Source organism: Aotus nancymaae, unplaced genomic scaffold (assembly GCF_030222135.1).
Source record: "Aotus nancymaae isolate 86718 unplaced genomic scaffold, 86718_ANA_hifiasm-v0.15.2.pri h1tg000017l, whole genome shotgun sequence".
Lineage (NCBI taxonomy): Eukaryota > Metazoa > Chordata > Mammalia > Primates > Aotidae > Aotus > Aotus nancymaae.
Genome location: NW_026988429.1, coordinates 6,659,020 through 6,678,553, shown reverse-complemented (window position 1 = coordinate 6,678,553; position 19,534 = coordinate 6,659,020). Strand labels below are relative to the sequence as shown.

Here is a 19,534-nt window from a genome sequence, read left to right as displayed (position 1 = left end):
GGTGAACTGCAGGTTGACTCATCTCAGAGAAGTGAGAGGCTTTATTCTCTTCTGCAACCCAGACACAGCAGGGAATAATAAACCGACCTGGTGGAGGCATGGAGTTCTTACCCTGGCTATAGGTAAGCATTACATTTAGGCTCTATTTGACCAGACAACAAAATGCTTCCTCGTTCAAAGAACCACTCTCCCTATGTGGGGAAAGAGGTCACTTTCGGCTCCCTATTTTTATCATATTTAATCACATCTGCAACTGGAGTGTGTGTGTGTGTGTGTGTCTGTGTGTGTGTGTGTTTCATTTTTAACTTGAATCTCAGTAGGAATCTGTTTCTTTTTATTCTTTTATTCTGTTCTCAATGGTTGTAGGAGCGTTCTAACAAAATGCATGTAAGTGATGGTTAGAGCTTATCACAAGAAAGAATAGTGATCAAACTCATTTGCTTTCTTCAGTTTAGGGTTTAGGTTTATCTAAAGTGTTAGCTTAAACCCTGCATTATGCCTTATTTGGAGTTGTTTCCAAAACTATTGCCACATGAAAGTTTTTACTAAAGTCCCCTGTTTTGAAAAGTGCAAGTGTTACATTCAGATATCTAGGAGACTTTTGACCTGCTTGAGTCTGGTGCTAATATTAACAGAGGATCTCAAATTCCTCAGTTCATGAAAACAGTCATTGAGCTGTGGTTATTGGGTCACTGGAGGTGGGTAGGCAGTTATCTTCCAGATATAATCAAGGCAATGCCAGAGTTCAAATTGGTTCCAAGTGCTTTACCACATTCATTTCTTCAATTTTCATTAAGATCCTAGGTAGAAAAGTATTTTTTCACATTATAAATTACTACAAGGTACGGACTCTTAGTCTTGCTTGGAGAGGTTCAATCAAGGAATAGGAAGATAGCATTCATGTAATCAGGAGAAGTTCCTTTGCTTTTAACTAGAATGATGAATGTCCGTCCTATGTGCCACTTTTTGTAGCAACCGTGTGGCACTTGATCTTCAGCATTGACATATCTGTATAATTATTTTGCAGTAAGCATACAAAATCTGAACAAATGATTGGGGGCATCCATCTAAATGATGGTACGGCTTTAAAGAAACTGTTTTAGTTTTAACATAGAAAATAAGAATGCTACAATAAAATAAACCTTACCATTTCATCTGGAAATCTGTGTAAATGTCCTTGACTGTCAAATGACACAGTTGGCACTGTGGGAATTTAGTGGTCAGGGCCAAGAATTCCAAACTTTCTGTAAAAGCCCAGTAGTCCCTCATACTGAAAATGTATCCACTCAAAAATGCCAAAAGCACACCCCTAGTTCTGAAGCATGATAGTTTAAGGAATACTTTTTCTTGCTCTGCAGTTATATTTATATTTAAATGATGCTTCTACAGAATTGAAGATCCATTCATACTCCATTGTATTTTAAATATCCTCCTAGAATTTATTGTTGCTGTTAATGAAATATTTTAGAAAATCTTTAATAAATAGATACTATTAAAAATCAGCTTCAATTTCGCTTCTGGACTAGTCATCACAATTCCAAATAAGTTGAAAGAAAACTTCTTAATCAAAAAAGATAATGGAGGAGAGTGGCAATTCAAAGGGGAAAAGATGAGAGAAAAAAAAATGAACAGGAGAGCCGGGCACAGTAGCTCATGCCTGAACACCAGCAACTCCAGAGGACAAGGCAGGAGGATGGCTTAAGCCCGAGAGTTCTAGACCAGCTTAAGCAACATAGCAAGACCCCATCAATTTAATTAATTTAATTAATTAAAATGAATAGGAAAATGGGTAGAATCTAGGGATATAAGAAGATAACCAGTGAAGACAAAATGGGAGGCAGTGGAAGTTAAAGAAATTAAGACAAATTGAAGGGAGACCTGGGAAACAGGAAAAGTAGGAAGGTAGGAAGATCTGCTGCTATGCATTCCACAGAAACATGGTGATTGTAAGAGGAAATGGTAATCAGAACATGGGGCCAGAAGTCTCCTACCAGGATCTCCTTTCTGGCTTTCCTAGGATTTCAGTATGAAGTTTTATGATGCCAGAATATACCCATCCCCGGTAAACAAACAAATCGACAAAGCTGCCTTTTTGCTAGCAATCTCAGTGCGATGCTGTGGAGAAACATAAAGCCACTGGGAGAAAAAGGGTTTACAAGCCAAGGTCCTTCTCAGATATACACAAATTCAATCTCAGAAAAGAATTCACAAGGATATGAAAACAACCAGATGAAAGAATCTGCTTTTTTAGACAGAACAATTCCAGTCTTCATCAGGCAATGGGAACAGGCAGGGACCACAGATGGCATGTTCTGGAAGCTATCATTTAACAAAGTCACTGCTTTGTTAAGTGCCTTTTATGGTCAGTTATGAAGTGGACACCAAAAATTCCCAGCAAGTTAATCCATTTGTCCTTTACATTGTACCATCTGCTGCTATATATAATCTGAAATAACCTTTTAGTATTTCTGATAGTAGTGCTTTCTCCTTTCTTCTAAAACTTGTCTTTCCTCTATTGCTTCCTTCCAGTCCGACTACAGCAGCAGCTCTTAGTGAAGTGTCCACCTCTTGAAAATTCTTTCAAGCTACTCTACCCAGGGTACCTAACAAACATCTCAATACCTTGGGCTTTTCAAGCACCTTCAATTCCCCTAACTTTTTGCTTGTTTGTTGTTATTTTAAATCAGAACCTAAGGGCATATACTACGTTTACTCAGTGATGGTCAGTGGAATGGCTTACACAAAATTTCAAAAAGCTACACATTTTATGTGTACACTGTACAAGGTTACACAAAAATAAACCACGATTGGTCTTTTTGAAGTTGCTGTTAATGATACACAGCTAGTTTTTCCAGAAACAGCATGGAGGAACAGAAAAACATGGGCTTTAAGAATCAGATAAAGCCTTTTCAAATGCCAGATTCAACCTTTCACTTCTCCAGTGACCAGCTGTGCAATTTAGGCAGTTATTTAACTTTTTGAAATCTCAGCTCTTGCTTCTTTAAGATAAATAGGAATAACTACTGCATAGCATTGGTAAGATCTTTAAATGACAATCTTTAGACCATACTCTTCCCTCTAAAAACATATTAGAAAATTAGATTCAATTAAGCAAATCTTTTGACTGGTCTAGAATAACCATATAAACCAAAGCTATCAATCAATTTTCAAATAAGCAGATAAAATAGAAAAAGTGATAAACTAAAGAGATAACTTACTTGTCTTTGGTGATTAAGAAGACAGCTAACATATGAGCAGATAAAACAAAAATAAAAATTTGTGGCTGGTAGAATGCCAGGTAATGAACTGAAAGTCTGTTTCAGAAATTGTCAGCTCTTAACCATTTCACGTGTGCCCGAGATGCATTCTGGTTCTGCTCTAAACTAGAGGCTCTCAAACTCTGCTGCAATTTACAACCACCTGGGAGCTTTGGAAACACCTCATAATCAAACTGAATCTTATATCAATAAAATCAGGCACGCTGACACGAGGACCCAGGTGTCAATCAGTGTTTTAAAAACTCCCCCAGGTGATCACAATGCACAGCCATGTTTGGGAACCAGGGCTTTAAAAAACTCTTCTGAAAGAAAAGAAAGATACTAGGCAAATAAATCAGCTGGGGATCTTGTTAAAATAAAGATCCTGATTCACTAGGTCTGGACAGCAGAAACTGCCTTCCAAAAAGCTTCTAGGGTATGCTGATGGTACTACTCTAGAACTGCACTTTGAGTGGCAACCTCTAAATCCAGTGTCAACAGCTGAGTGTGCACATGGAATGTCAGTTACAGTTTGTTGCTTATTTCCATTATGCAATAAGAGCTCAAAGAACACATGCTTTTCTTAGTATTAGCCCTTCTGCCCCCATGAAAAATTACTGAGAATCTAAGGGGCACTGTGCATTTCAAAATCAAATATAAATGAATTAGGTTGAATTGTTCATGTGACTGCTCCTCTCCCCTGGTGATGACATTTGTGGGCACGTATGTAAAATACAAGCACTCCCTCTGCTAAACCAGCCCAAAGCAAGTTTTCTCAGAAATCTGTATACTTGTCTTGGGGCTTTAGCTGAATTTCCTGTTAAATGGCATCAATGAGGACTCAGAGAAATAAAACCACAGAAGGTTGTTTTTTAGCGTAATGTGGAGAAAGTGACCAAGAGTTCACATGAAGGAATAGATGCAACTCATCCCCATGTCCCATAACTCCGAAGTGAACATTTATGATTTTGAGGCCATTTCCAACAGTAGGTGCCAGCCTAGTAGGGGCAGAGTGCTGAATCAGCCACTGCGGTGCTCGCTGATTGCTTTATTGCACAAAGCTTGGTTTATCTCTAGCAGGAAATATGAGTCCACCGATAGCAAAGACTATTTACTGTATCAGCTTCTCTGCAGCCTTTAATCAAGCCAGGATCCCAGCATGTAAGTCCAGATCTTCAAACCTTTCTAGCGGAAGCATGGTAACCCATAAATCCTTAATTCACAGAGGCCATTTTCCTTAAGAAGTGCTGAGGGCAAAATTCTGCTGTCTTAGAACTTCTCAGCAACAAATGTGCCATTTTGTTCAACACATGGGGGTACCTACTTAGGGGATGAGTACAGAATTTTAAATTTTTAAAAAGGCAGAAATTAAAATAATTTCATTCTTAGACATTTACATAAACCTCTTTCAAAGATGATCCTGTAGACATTTCCCTTTTAAGGTTTGTGACATATAGATAAATACTATGGGAATAGAGAAGGGGAGCTTTGGAAACCCATCATGATCAAATTGAACCCCACAGGAATAAAATCAGGCACTCTGATGCTGAGAGAAAGGAAAATGGAAGAACTTGAGGAGTATGAGCAGAAAGCTACAAAGGTGATACAATTTGGATATTTGTCCACCCTGCCCCCTCACACCAATTTCATGTTGAATTGTAATCCCCAATGTTGGAGGATGGACCTCGTGGAAGGTATTTGGTGGAATGGCTTGCGCCATCCCCATTGTGATAAGTGAGATCTCACTCTGAGTTTGCATGAGATCTGGTCATTTAAAAGTGTGTGGCACATCTCCCCGGGCACTCTCTTACTCTTGCTGCCTCCCAGTTCACCTTCCACAATGAGTAAAATCTTCCTAGGGCCTTCCCAGAGGCAGAGGCCAGAGCCATGCTTCCTGTACAGCCTGCAGAACCTTGAGCCAAGTAAGCCTCTTTTCTTATAAATTACCCACTCACAGGTGTTTCTTTATAGCAATGCAAGAATGGCCTAATACTAAAGAGTTCAAAATTAATTTTCACCCTTGTAAAATTGTGCTAGCAAAGCTAAGTCCTCAAACAAAATAAACAGATCTTAATTCCTGTAGTTCAGTTAACTGGTTCAAAAAAAATTGTGATTAGAAATGAGTTCCAGTTTAATTTTTCTTATAAATAATTGCAAGAAAATGGTAAATTTATTTTCTCCTTGTGCCCTTTATCCTCAATATGCAGGCCAGCATGATTTAAGCAGTAGCAATCATCCAACATAGTAGAGTTTGGCCTTATACTTCGCCCCTTCCTCTAAGCCACCCATGATTAATCAGGAGTTCTTGAGTGTGGGAAATGTCCCTGGAAACATTTAAGGGATATATTAGCTTTAGAATTTTAGTACAAATTATGTGGGTATAACTTTTCTCTAAAAAAAGTTTTCATCAATTTCATCAAATTTTTAAATAGCCCACGGGTCTGGAAATTAGAAAAGATTAAGAACTATTCAGTTATTCATACTGTTTTTTTAAATTAGTCCCTGCTATGCATTAGGCACGCTTCTGAGCACTGATGATATAGCAATGAACAAAACATACAAATATTCCTGTCTCCCAGAAGCTTACATTTTCCTGCGAGGATGCAAACAATTAATAAAATAAGTAAAATAGATAGCATGCTAGATGATAAATGATAGAGAGAAAATAAAGCAGAGATAAAAGCCAAGCTTAGGAATTGTGATTTAGAATAGTATGGACAAGGAAGGTATTATGGAGTAGGTGCCATTTGACCAAACACTGAGGGGCTAGGGAAACAAGTCATGAACATACGTGGGGCAACAGCTTTCCAGACAGAAGGACCCGCAGATGTCAATGGCTCTGAAGCAGGAACATACCTGGCATGTGCTGAGAATGGCAAGGGGGCTAGTGTGCCAGGAGCTGAATAAAGAAGAGCAGTGAAAAATAACATCTGTGAGATACGGGGGAGGGGGCCACAGATGTGGCAGCTATAGACCACTGTAATAATTTTGGCAAACCACTGGAGGGTTTCAAGAGGCACGATGATTCATTCTGACTTACATTTTCTGAGGGTCACTCTGGCTATTGTGTTGAGAACAGCCAGAAAGAGGGTGGCAAAGGCTAAAATAGGAAGAACCATTAGGAAGTATCTGTAAAAATTCTGATGAGAAATGATGGAGATTTGGTAGTGATGGGAGGTGGTGAGAAGCAATTAGTACTCAGATCTATTTTAGTGTAGAGGCAACAGACTGTTTGAGGCTGTAATGAGCCATGATCAAGCCACTGCACTCCAACCTGGGTGGCAGAGTGAGGCTGAGGGAAGACATTTGGGAATGTTAAGATTGAGATACCAATAAAATAACCATGTGTTGACATTTCATAGGTAGTTGTATATAGGGACCTGGAATTAAAGATATAAATTTGGGAGTAAGCAACAAAAAGATGATATTTAAAGCCTGACTCTGGATAAGACCACTAAGGGGGTGGGTGTACATCTAAGAAAAAGTCCAAAGACTAGACTAAGGTATAAAGCACTCCAGAGTTAAGAGATCAGGGAGATGAGAAGGGCCCAATAAGGACTGAAAAAAAGAGATCTGTGAAGGAGAAAATCAGGAGCTTGTGAGTTCTGGAAACCAATTGAAAGAAGTGTTTCAAGAAGAAATGGATCAAGTGTGCCCAAGCTACTGATAGTGAGTAAAGAGGTGGATTGAGAGTCCTCCACTGGGTTCAGGACCTCCACAAGGGTAGGCTGGAACAGAGTGCAGGTGCTAAAAGCCTGATTGGAGAGGCCTCAAGAGAGAATGAGTGAATAAAAATACTGGAATAGCTCTTCCCTTAAGAAGTTGTGTTACCAAAGGAATAAAGGAATGAGGAAATAGCTAGAGGGGAACTGAAGTCAAGTTTTCATAAACATAAACATTTAAATTCACACACACACTTGTGTGTGTGTGTGAATTTAAATGTTTATGTGCTGTTAGAAATGACCCCACAAATATTGTTTAGGTTTCTTACAGACCTTACCTATCTTCTTTTCTTTCTATTTTTGACTGGTTTATTTTTAGCCAAAGTACCAATTGCCAAAGAAAAAACATCACTCCTTACATTTTTAGTAATTCCTTTTATTGGTTCAAAAGGATCGTGATCAGAAATGGGTTCCAGTCCTATTTTTTTATATCAATAATTGTGTGAAAATGGTAAGTTTGTTTTTTCCTTGTGCCCTTTATGCTGAATTTGCAGGCCAAGACGATCAAAGAAATGGTAACACACATATATTTCTTGGCAGTCGATAAAGAGTGTTTTAGAAGTAAGTGACACAAAACCAGGGGATAATCAAAATTCTCAATTATGTAATCATTTTCTTTTTTTTTTTCTCTGCAAGCTTGGAACATTGGAGATTTTTTATGTGGTTGTTTATCAAAAGTCACCAGATGTAAAATGACAAAGTCAATCAAAGGGACATATGTAACCTTCAGTTAATACATGGATGATCTTAAGAGAACATCTATTCTTGCCTCATTACAATGGATTCCTCTAATTAAAATTGTAAGTTTAGCTAGACCAAGAGAATATAAAAAAATTATAAACCCTAGAAGGTGATGTAGTGTTATGGATTGAATTGTGTCTCTCCAAAGGATGTTGAAGTCATAATCCCTGGTACCTGTGAATGTGACTGCATTTGAAAATAGTGTCTTTGCAGATGATCAAGTTAAGATGAGGTCATTAGATGTGTCCTAATCCAATGTAACTGTTTCTTTATAAAAAAGGGGATATTTAGACATAGAGACAGACACATATAGAAGGAACACTGTGCGAAGACACAGGGAGATCACCATCTACAAGTCAAGGAACATCTGAGGATACCAGAAGCTAGGAGAGAAGAATAGCACAGACTCTCCCTCACAACCTTCAGAAGGACCCTAATATACTGATATCTTGATCTTGGACCTCTATCCTCCTGAACTGTGACATGATAAATTTCTGTTGCTTAAGCCACTCAATGTGTAGTATTTTGTTCCGGTACCCCATAGAAAATCAATACACTTAGTAAATTTAGTAAATAGAATTCAGATCTTTGTTAAAACATTAAATGAGTAAACAAAAAACTGGCAGTCTGTGTTTTTTTCATAATTTGAACTTTGTATGAAAAGAAACATTAAAAAAAATTAGGTGGCAGTTGATTATTCTAGTGCATTAAGTATTTTATTTGCCTGGAAAGAAACTATTTATATAATCAGGGAAAAATAAAACTCTCCAAATACAATTTATTATTGTAATTTGTATGTTAATTTCAGGATGACCATGACTGCCTGCTCCCTGGCAAAGCCAATCTGACAACACTGTCGATTAGCTCTTACAGCAGCAGCATTGTTTATTTACAAGGAGAACTGACTTCAAGTTCCAGTTCACCAAGTTCATCAGAGGGCAAATGAGAATTGCAGTGCTTGGAGACTTAATTTTAGATGTACTTATGTGTTGTCTGGATGGCCCAACTCCAGGTGATACTATTTGCTGATTTTTCTAAACATCTTTATTTAGATGCAATGCACATGCCATAAAATTCACTCAAAGCATACAATTTAACAAGTTCACAGTTGTGCAACCATCAGCACTCTCTACATGTAGACACTTTTATCTTCCCTAAAATAAATTGATTCCCCATTACCAATCATTTCCCATTCCCTCTACCCTTTCCTCTAGCCATAGGCAGTCACTAATCTACTTTCCATCTCTAGATTTGCCTAATCTTGATATGAAATATAAATGAAACCGTACAATATACAGTCTTTTGTGATTATCTTCTTTTATTTGGCATAATTTTTTGTTATTGTTGTTTTGTTTTTTTTGAGAGGGAGTTTCACTGTTGTTGCTCAGGCTGGAGTGCAATGGCACGATCTCGGCTTAATGTAATCTCTGCCTTCCAGGGTCAATCGATTCTCCTGCCTCGGCCTACTGAGTAGCTGGGATTACAGGTATGTGCCACCAAGTCCAGCTAGTTTTGTATTTTTAGTAGAGAAGGTGTTTCTCCATGTTGGTCAGGCTGGTCTCGAACTCCCAACCTCAGGTGATCTGCCCACCTTGGCCTCCCAAAGTGCTGGGATTACAGGCATGAGTCATAATGTTTTTAAACCTCATCTGATTTATAGCATGCATCAGTACTTCATTTTTTTTAATTGCTGAATCATATTCCATTGCATGGCTATACCATATTTTGCTTATGTATTCATCAGACAGTAGACATTTGTGTTGTTTATGATTTTTGGCTGTTGTGAATAATGCTATATGAACATTCATGTGTAAATTTGTGTGTGGATGTATGCTTTCCTATCTCTTGGATCATATCTAGAAGTGGAATTACTGGATCATATGGTAATCCTATATTTAGCAACTTGAGAAACTACCTATTTTCCAAAGTAGCTGCACCATTTTACATTCCCATCAGCAGTGAGTGAGGGTTCTTATTTCTCCATATCCTCTCCAACACTTGTTATTGTCCATCTTTTTTTTTAAATTATAGCCATCCTAGTGGGCGTGAAGTTGTATAGCACTGTGGTTTTGATTGTCATTTTCCCAATGGGTAATGATGTTGAGCATATATTCATGTGCTTATTAGCCATTTGCATGTCTTCCTGAATATATGTCTATTCAAATCTGTGGTATAATAAAAAATATTTAGTCTTCCTCCTTTGTTCCTGTCACACAGCTTCTAAAATGCTTGGAAGCTTTAGGGTTATGAGCATCTTTTCTATATTAATGAGATAACTGGTGGTCTCTAGATAGCTTCAGCATGGGAACTCTTAGCCAAAAAGACCAAACCATGATTAAAGGGATGCAATTTCAGCCCCTCTACCCTGACCTCTGGGGAGGAGGGAGTAGCTGGAGCTTTGGTGGCCAATGATTTAACAAATCCTGCCTATATGATGAAACCTCCATTAAAAAAAGCCTCTAAACATCAAGGTTCAGAGAGCCTCCAAGTTGTTTTCCAAACACATCCACATGCTGGACGAGGTGTACCCCAACTCCCCAGGGACGGAAGATCCTGTATTCAGGACTCTTCTGGACCTTGCCCTGTGTACTCCTTCATCTGGCCGTTCATTTGTGTCATTTATAACAAACTGGTAAATGTAAGTAAAATGCCTTCCTGACTTCTATGAGCCTTTCTAGCTAATTACTGAATCTGAGGTGGGGGTGATGAGAACCCCCAATTTATAGTCAGCAATCAAAACTTTGCCAAAGGCCTCTCTTAAAGCCACAAACTTGAAGACAGCAAAAGGCCATGAGAAAACTCACTGAAAGTTACCAGTTAGTTGATCCTTCTCTACAGGGTTCAGACAGATGAGTGAGTTCAAGACAGTTCCTTTGCTAAGAGATGTGATTGTAGAACCAGGCTGGCAAATTACTGGCTGCACTGACCTAACTGTAGGACTGCTCCATAGATTATAGTTATTATCCATGTCCCTAAAGAATCTAGGAAGTACTGACAGGAATAGCCTGACTTTAAGTGATAAAGATTGCATGAGATAGATTAAGCCTTGTCAGTAAAAAGAAGAAAAATAAATCTTACTGATTTTCTTTTCAATTACTTGTATGTTTGATGAAAACAGCATATACTTTGTAAGCACAATAGCCAACATTGTTAAGGGCTACATGGATAACTTGGTGGTGTTCCAATGTAAAGGTATCATTCTTAGATTAAAATGGGAAAAGAGTCACTTGCTTACAGAAAGCATCAAGATCAAATATCTTTGAGCTACTACAACCCAAATAATCTCCCCTAGTTCAAAGTCATGTGTTGTCTGATTCCTTTGGTTATACCTAGACCTAACGGTTAATAAATGGTTTCTTACTCTTTACTCTCGTGCCCTTATTAAGATGGTGAATTCATTGGCCATCTTGAAGACGAGGTCTTGCCTTAGTATTCTTTTGAGTCTCCAGTAGCACCAAACCCATGGTAGGTATTTAATCAGTAGGGGATGACTAGTTGAAGATGCAATGTGCAACGTATATTCTTGAGGAACCCGCAATTTCTAAATTCACACTGGAAGAGGTATTTCTAGTTCTCTCTGCATAGCTGGGATAAGATTTGTCAAGGTATTTACCTTATACAGAAAGTATTTGCAGAGTTGGGTTATGATACTCTTTTTTTCTTCTATGATTGAGTTTATAAAAATGCCCTCCCGAAACCAAACCTATCTCCAATAGAAATCAAATATTTTATCTGCTGAAAGTTTTGGCATAGATCTCATTAATACCCTTTCTATTTCAGTGCCATAAACCACCTAGATGCAACACAAACATTCTAAATCATAGTTTGGGGATGACTATCTGGCTATAAAATATTTTATTCCTTGCAAAAGAGAGTTGATTACTGAAACTCAATGGGTGGGTGTGATACACACACACATATGCACACACACACATACATGTTATATTATTAGTGAAAGTGGTTTTTGTAGATGTTAAAAAAAATCTACCATATGTCAGCCTCAGCACTCCTTGTATACACACTTCCATGGAGATTCATCTCTTCAGCTACTGGCCAATAGAGAGCAAATACCACTCATTGTGCCATTCTGGTATGAAGTACAGTGAAGTAGACTCATCAGAAATACACTAAAAATAGCCAGCTCTGATTGTAATCAGGGATAGAAAATGTGCATTCCTGTTCATCTTAATGTGCTGTTTCATTTTTAAATTTGTTCCTTTGTTGTTTTCATGTTTTTCGCTCCTGGCCTATCCAAAAGCTCTAGAGTCCCCCTATCCTGCCTGGTGATTGGAATTCTAATCACAAGCTTAGCTCTCTCACATCATTAGGAAAACTACCAGGACTGCAGTAAGTTGGCACCGTTCACTTTCTTCTGTATGTTAATCACTTAGAGGTTTTTATTAAGGCATTTGGACCGGCTTTGGCAAAAATAAAAAGAGCGTAGCTTCTTCACCAGTCAGTGGTGGAGGCAGCTCTCCAGAGCTGACCATGCTCAGATGCCAAGAGAGAAAGCCTAAATGTAAGCCTTTTAAATGCCGGGTCAGCATGAAGGACTTCCACCTAACCCAACTGTTAGCATGTTCCCACGGTGCTCCCATAGCCAGCAACTTGATTTTATTTGTACTGCTCTCCCATTCCTCATTTCGGACCATCTGCTTTGGCTGAAGGCCCAGCTGTTACTGAAATGTTCTGTTTTCTCAAAAATGGTTTTCTGGGGCTCCTACAGAAAAGACTTCCAGAATATTCCATCTTTTAATCCTTTCTCCCCTCCCATTCTCTGCTTTAAAAGTAAAAACAGGCCAGGTGTGATGACTAATGCCTGTCATTCCAACACTTTGGGAGGCCGAGGCAGGCAGATCACCTAAGCTCAGAAGCTGGAGATCAGCCTGGCCAACATGGCGAAACCCCACTCTACTACAAATGTAAAAATTAGCCAGGTGTGGCAGCATGTGCCTGTAGTCCTGGGAGGCTGAGGCACAAGAATCGCTTGAACCCAAGAGGCAGAGGTTGCAATGAGCCAAAATTGTGCCACTGCAGTCTAGCCTGGGCAACAGAGCAACACTCTGTCTCAAAAACAAAAACAAACAAACAAAATAACAAACTAAAATACATTCCCTTTCTGATTTTACTGCTGTCCATAAATTCTGCTCTAGGAAGCCACCTGGGGAGCAGGCTTTGGCAGCTTTGGGCTGGCTACTATGCTCTCAACCAGCCGACTTCCCATGGTGGGGTCAATTCGCTTACTATAAGGGGCTGCAGCAAGTCCTTCTATGACTTGTCTCTACCTTTTGACATAAAACATTGGCAGTGAAGGTGCTTGAAGTGTCTCCCAGCTGTTGGGAGCAGCATTCACCAGGAAGAGTCCATCATGCCTGAAGCCAGTACTGAACCACTGGATACCCACAGCTTTATCTATGAGAAGTCAGTTGTTTTTGACTCCTTGGTACAATCAGTTGTGTGCAGCATGTGTGGGAAGGGAGCTTGTGAAGGGAGTGTGGAGTATCGTTCTTTAGCATCTGCCTCTCAAAACAGCTCTAGCTTTTCTGATTAGTTTCCATAGGAGCAAAAAAGAAAAAAAAAAGGTGGTGGAGGGGTGACTGTAGTCAAATAGAGCATTCCTACAGCAGAAGCAAAAGAGCTTGTGACTTTTTCTTGTCTCATTTTCTCTTTTTCTGTTTGTTTTGGGACAGAGTCTTACTCTGTTGCCCAGGCTGGAGTGCAATGGTGCAATCTCGGCTCACTGCAACCTTTGCCTCCTGGGTTAAGTGATTCTCCCACCTCAGCCTCCCAAATAGCTGGGAATACAGGTGCATGCCACCACACCTGGCTAATTTTTTGTATTTTTAGTAGAGCAGGGTGTCACTGTGTTAGCCAGGATGGTCTCAATCTCCTGACCTTGTGATCTGCCTGCTTCAGCCTCCCAAAGTGCTGGGATTACCGGGGTGAGCCCCTACGCCTGGCTTTGTCCCATTTGCTTATGCTCACACCCCACCCAGTTGGAAATTTCCAGGTAATTTGCCTTTTTGAGATGCAGAGTGTGGAGATGGAGGAGTGAGGAGGCCCAAGTCTGTAATGGGCTGGGAACAGTGCTTCATTTTCTATAAAGTTCTGTGTCCCTCACGTATCCCCTTTGCATATCTCCACTTCTCTCCCACGAGTGCATTTCTTTGACTTTGAGACTTCATCTTTCATGAATTAAAACTTGCATAAAGTCACTTCTTAAGTATTTGAACACAGCTTTTAAAACAGAACCTGCTTTTAAAGCTATAGTTTAATGTTACACAGATCTGTTTCCTGTGGAAATGTTTTCTATATAAGCAAGTACATTTTCAACAGCAAACAACTTTAAGATGATTGTTTAAGTAAAATGGAGCATGTTTTGAAATTTTTAAAATGGAAAACTCAAAGTACTTTATAGGGGTTTGAGATACATAAATGCAAGCATTTATCAAAACTCATTCACTATGTATAAATTTTACCTAAAAAGATAAGCAAATATCAAACGTTAGATAATAATCCTCTTGCTTAAGTATGTAGAGGTGAAGTGTATTAATGCCTTCATCTCCTTTAAAATCCTTCAAAAATAGGATGGATATATACCTGATAAAGCAAACATAACAAAATGGTAATTGTAAAATTGAGGGATGGGTTGCCACAATCTAAATGCTTATGTCCCCCTAAATTCATGTTAAAACCCAATCCCCAATATGAGGGTATTTGGAGATGAGGCCTTGTGAAGTGACAGAATTAGTATCCTTATAAAAGGGGCCCCAAAGAGCTGCTTTGCCCCTTTCACCCAGTGAGAATATGGTGAGAAGGTGCCATCTATGAGGAATGGACTCTCACCAGACACTGAAGCTGCTGGAGCCCTAATGTTGGACTTCCCTGACTTCAGAACCATCAGAAATAAATTTCTATTGCTTTTAAGTCAGCCTGTCCAAGGCACTCTGTTATAGCAGCCCAAATGAACTAAGACCTGAGTACATGGGTGTTCACTGTATAATTTCTTCCATTTTTTGGCGTGTTAAAAAGTTTTCATAATAAAATGCAGGTATGGAAGGGAAGACACAGTATTTGGAATTGGGAGAGTTGAGTCCTGGTCCCAGGGTGGCACAAACAAGCTGTACAATGCGGTCAACTCTTAACTTTTCTGGGTCTTGGTTTCCCTATCTACAAAATTAGAATCTCAAATGCATTTTTGTGTCTAATAATCTATTATTTTCAGAAACAAACATAGATCGAATGGTCAGAAGTCTTAATAGGAATTTGGGGCTTTCATTTATTGAATTTAATGTAGTCTAAAAGAAACATTGAAAATGTTGTTATTCAACATTTTACCAATTGGAAAGCTTTAATGTGCCTTTCTGATTGTATCATCTCTCCCAGTGCAAACTTCTCATCTGATGCCAAGTACTGATGCCAGAAACACAGTGGGCAGGAATAACCTCTCCCAGACCAATTGGTCTGGAAAACTTGAGAAAAAAATAATTAGATTGCTGTCCCATGGTGCTCTACTCAAACTGTTTTTATGTGATTGTACACTGCACTGTACTTTCAGACCCCAGAGCCCTGTGGTCAGACACCCAGGCAGAGTGGAAACCACCTATAGGATAAGGCATTTGGGGCCAATCTGAAAGTAGGCCTTCCTCCTCACTTCTGTTTCTTACTCCCAAACCATATTCTCCATTCCTAGTTCAAAATATCTGCCATTATGAGATGATCATTTGACTGGAGGCTCTATTTCTTATTAAAAATGCAACTACTCAGCCAGGCATGGTGGCTTATACCTGTAATCCCAGCACTTTGGGAAGCTGAGGCGGGCAGATCACAAGGTCAGGAGTTCGAGACCAGCCTGGCCGATATGATGAAACGCTGTCTATCCAAAAATACAAAAAAATTAGCTGGGTGTGGTGGCACATGCCTGTAATCCCAGCTACTCAGGAGGCTGAGGAGGAAGAATTGTTTGAACCCGGGATGGGGAGGGTGCAGAAAGCCGAGTTCATTGCCACTGCACTCCAGCCTGAGCGACAGAGCAAGACGCCATCTCAAAAAAAATAAAATGCAACTACTTCTGGAGTGGATAACACATTTACATCACATTGTTAAGAACCTCCAAATCCTTTCCAGGTGGCACTTAGTAGTGAGAAGAGAGGAGGGGCTCTGGTGAAAGTTTTCTCCCTGTCTACAATACTCTTTCCCTAACCTCATACTGTAACTATAACTCATCCTTTAAGCTGAGATGGAACCTTAGATGCAAAGCATCCTTGATTAACCCATCTGAAAGTCATCTCACTTTCACTGTATTCCTTTCTTTCTTAATTCATTTAACCAACTAAAGTCTTTTGAGCACCTATAACTTATTGGGAACTACTCTATGTTCTGTGGTTGCAGTGGGAAACAAGACAAATGTGGTCCTTGCCATTGAGGGAATGATATTCTCAAGTGCTGATCTGGGACTTTCCTGGTTTTAGCATTGAAAGTCTCATGTTCTTGCAACTCCCTGGGTCCTGGGCAGACCAAGAAGATTGGTCACGCTAGTTGGGTACATAAACAGTTACATCAGTTGCAATGCAATTATAATTATTAGAAAAAACGAAGGTACTCTAATTGTGTATAAAGAGAGGATTTCACTTACCCTGTGAAGTCAGAAAAGATGAGACGTAAAGAAGGGCAACACAATCCCAGATAAGGAAAAATGTCACATTCAAAGACTCTGATGTTAGAAAGAGTGTGGCATGTCTGAGAAATGTAGGGTGACTTTATACCTTGGTTTGCCTGGGACTGTCTGGTTATAGCCTGTTGCCATGGCATCATTATTAATAGTGCCTCCTTTCATTCTCACGAGTGTCTTGTTTTTGAAAACTGAAATCTATTCACCCCACAAAAACTGTAAGATGGCCACATGGCTAGAAGAAAGAGACTGAGGGGAAAGTCATGCAAAGGAGGGTCTGAGGTCTCAAAAAGCTGATTGTTCAAGGGCTCAAGAGGTATGCCAAGATCTGGGATATTTTCATAAGAAACATGGGAAAAGTGAGACTCATCATACACAGAGAAGTAGCATGATTGTATGTGAATTTTAAACAGAACAGATGCAAGAGTGGACGTAAAAGATCCATTTAGCAGAGCTTTTGCTGTCATCCAGACCAGAGATAACAGCAGCCTAGATTAGGGAGGAATCATCAGAAATGGGGCTAAACCGACAATTCAAAAGATATTCTTCAAAAGGAAGAAATGACATAATTCACTCTGTTGGCCAAAAGGTCCAGGGAGTTGGAGAGGCAAGGCTGCCACCATTGGCCACATGGGCTAAGCATAACCCTGGAGATCGCCTTTGATGTGTAACATCATGCAGGGTGCACTGTAATACAAACAGAAGCGGTGGGAGACTGAATGTCAAAGACGGTGGCTAGGGCGGGTGCGGTGGCTCATGCCTATCATCCTAGCACTTTGGAGGCCAAGGCAGGTGGATCACTTGAGACCAGGAGTTTAAGACCAGCCTGGCCAACATGGCAAAACCCATCTCTACTACAAAACAAAAATTAACTGGACACGGTGGTGCACACCTGTAATCCCAGCTACTCGGGAGTCTGGCAGGAGAACTGTTGAATCCAGGAGGCAGAGGTTGCAGGGATTCATGATCGTGCCACTGCCTGCGGGACAGCGCAAGACTCTTCTCAAAAAAAAAAAGAAAAAGAAAAAAAAATGGTGGTGGCTAGCTTTCCAGTCTGAGCAACTGACTAAACGATGGCATTATGCAGGTAAAAGGAATCTAAAGGAGATTCAGAATCCCATGACAGTATTCCTGAAATCCTCTTGTACGAATGTGTCACTCTACCATGTATTTTGATCATGTGTATGTCTTATTTATCTGCATATTTTATCTCTTTCTTTCTCTCATGCTCTCTAAACAAACTATAAGTAGTCTAGAGCAGACACCAGACTGAATTCATCTCTTCAATCACCTACAAAGCCCAGCACAGGATCCACCATGAGATAAGCCCTTGGAAACTCTTGGAAGTAGGTGAGTAAATGGGTAAGTAGGTAAGGGGATTACCTTCCACAAAGAGAAGACTAGATGAAGAAGAGTTAGACAGACTAGTGGAAAGGTGATAGCCTTTACTAACTAATTCCTAGTTAATCCGAGTCAACAGACCAATACAAGGATCTGAAAACTTTTCCTGAAAAGGACTGATATTAATAGTAAATATTTTAGGCTCTGCACTCTCTGTTGCAATGAATCTGTTCTTCCATTTTAATGAATAGACAGTTGTAGAAATATGTAAACAAATAGGTATGGCTGTGTTCCAATGACACTTTATGTATGGATACTAAAATCTGAATTTTATATAATTTTCAAATGTCACAAAATATTACCCTTCTTTTGGTTTATTTCCAGCCATTTAAAAACATAAGCTCATGGCCAGGCATGGTGGCTCTCGCCTGTAATCCCAGCACTTTGGTAGCCGAGGCAGGCAGATCATAAGGCCAGGAGTTCGAGACCAGCCTGACCAACATGGTGAAACACCATCTCTACTAAAAATACAAAAATTAGTTGGGCATGGTGGAATGCACCTGTAATCCCAGCTACTCAGGAGGCTAAGGCAGGAGAATCACTTGAACCCAAGAGGTAGAGGTTGCAGTGAGTCAAGATCCAGCCTGGGTGATAGAGTGAGACTCTATCTCAAAAAAAAAAAAAAAAAAAAAGCCATAAACTCATTCTTATCTTGAAGGCCCTATAAAAACAGGCAGTAGCTGAATTTGGCTTTGAATGTGAAAAATGGTTCAGGCCACTGAACCCTGGACCAATATATCCATTCCCCTGATATGGAGGATAGCAAAGCCTGTTAGCATACATTTTCACAAGCAGAACTATATAGAAGCTCGTGCTAAATGCCTTCCTTTCCTTCTTGTCTCAAGAACAAGGAAGATATCCAAAACCCTACCATGCCTGATCTCTAACTCATCTTTTTTTAAATGGCTTTGATTTCTTCCATGTTTTCTCTTTCTTCAACCTCCTTCTGGAGCCTTCTTTCCTTCTCTGCTTTCCCCCTTTAACTCTCCTTTTTTATTGTGCAAGTTTGTTCTCTCACTAATAAATTTCACTTTTACTACCAGAAGCATTACTGGGCTTGACATTTTTAGTAAGGATGCTGAGATTTCTCCAGTTTTTGTTTATCACTTGCCTTTTCAGTCATGGACAGCCACAGACCTTTCTAAATTAAGGATTGATGCTTACACAGCATGACCTACACCTGAAAATCTATTAACAATTAACAGCCAGTAAAACCAGACAACGCAAAGATCCAGGGGTTGCCAGCTTCATAGGAGGTAAGGGCCAGTTTACAGTGCTGATGATGTGCACGGGACTTAATATAGTAATGCCTGTTTAATGGTATCTGGAACTCTACACCGGTCATAAAAACAGTGAGTTTATTTGTTTAAGAAGAAACACTGTTCTATGTACACAATAATTTCCAAAACTGAGACATGCAAGTGAGAAGGAGAGTGCCATTCCTGCTCGTTTCGTTATAGACCAATTAGACCAAGGCTGGAGACTCTCACTAAAATGCACTCCATCAAATGTGTTTCTGCCACGAGGACTTGTGTCCAACAGAAACCTTACTCCTGTATGGAAATGGTACCTCCATTGGAGGATAGCATCTGCCCAAACGCACAGCTTACAAAATCAAAGAAAATTTGACACAACAAGCAGAAGGACTGGAGTAGCATCGATGAAATCATTTTATTATTTTTTCCCAGATCTAGACAAGGTGTAAGTTATACCAATCATAGCCAAGATTCTGGAGGGGAGCA

General features: G+C 39.6%; 1 protein-coding gene across 7 annotated transcripts in view; it reads right to left on the bottom strand.

The window, feature by feature from the left end:
• CTNNA2 (catenin alpha 2) overlaps positions 1-19,534 on the bottom strand; it is a 1,152,426-nt gene that overhangs the window by 304,168 nt on the left and 828,724 nt on the right. The window contains exon 1 of one of the 7 annotated variants that reach the window (XM_021670973.2): positions 3,219-3,254. The exons of the other annotated variants lie outside the window; for them this stretch is intronic. The gene's annotated coding sequence lies outside the window, so the exon portion shown is untranslated. Of the gene's footprint in view, positions 1-3,218; positions 3,255-19,534 lie in introns of those variants that run through there. 7 annotated transcript variants of the gene reach the window in all.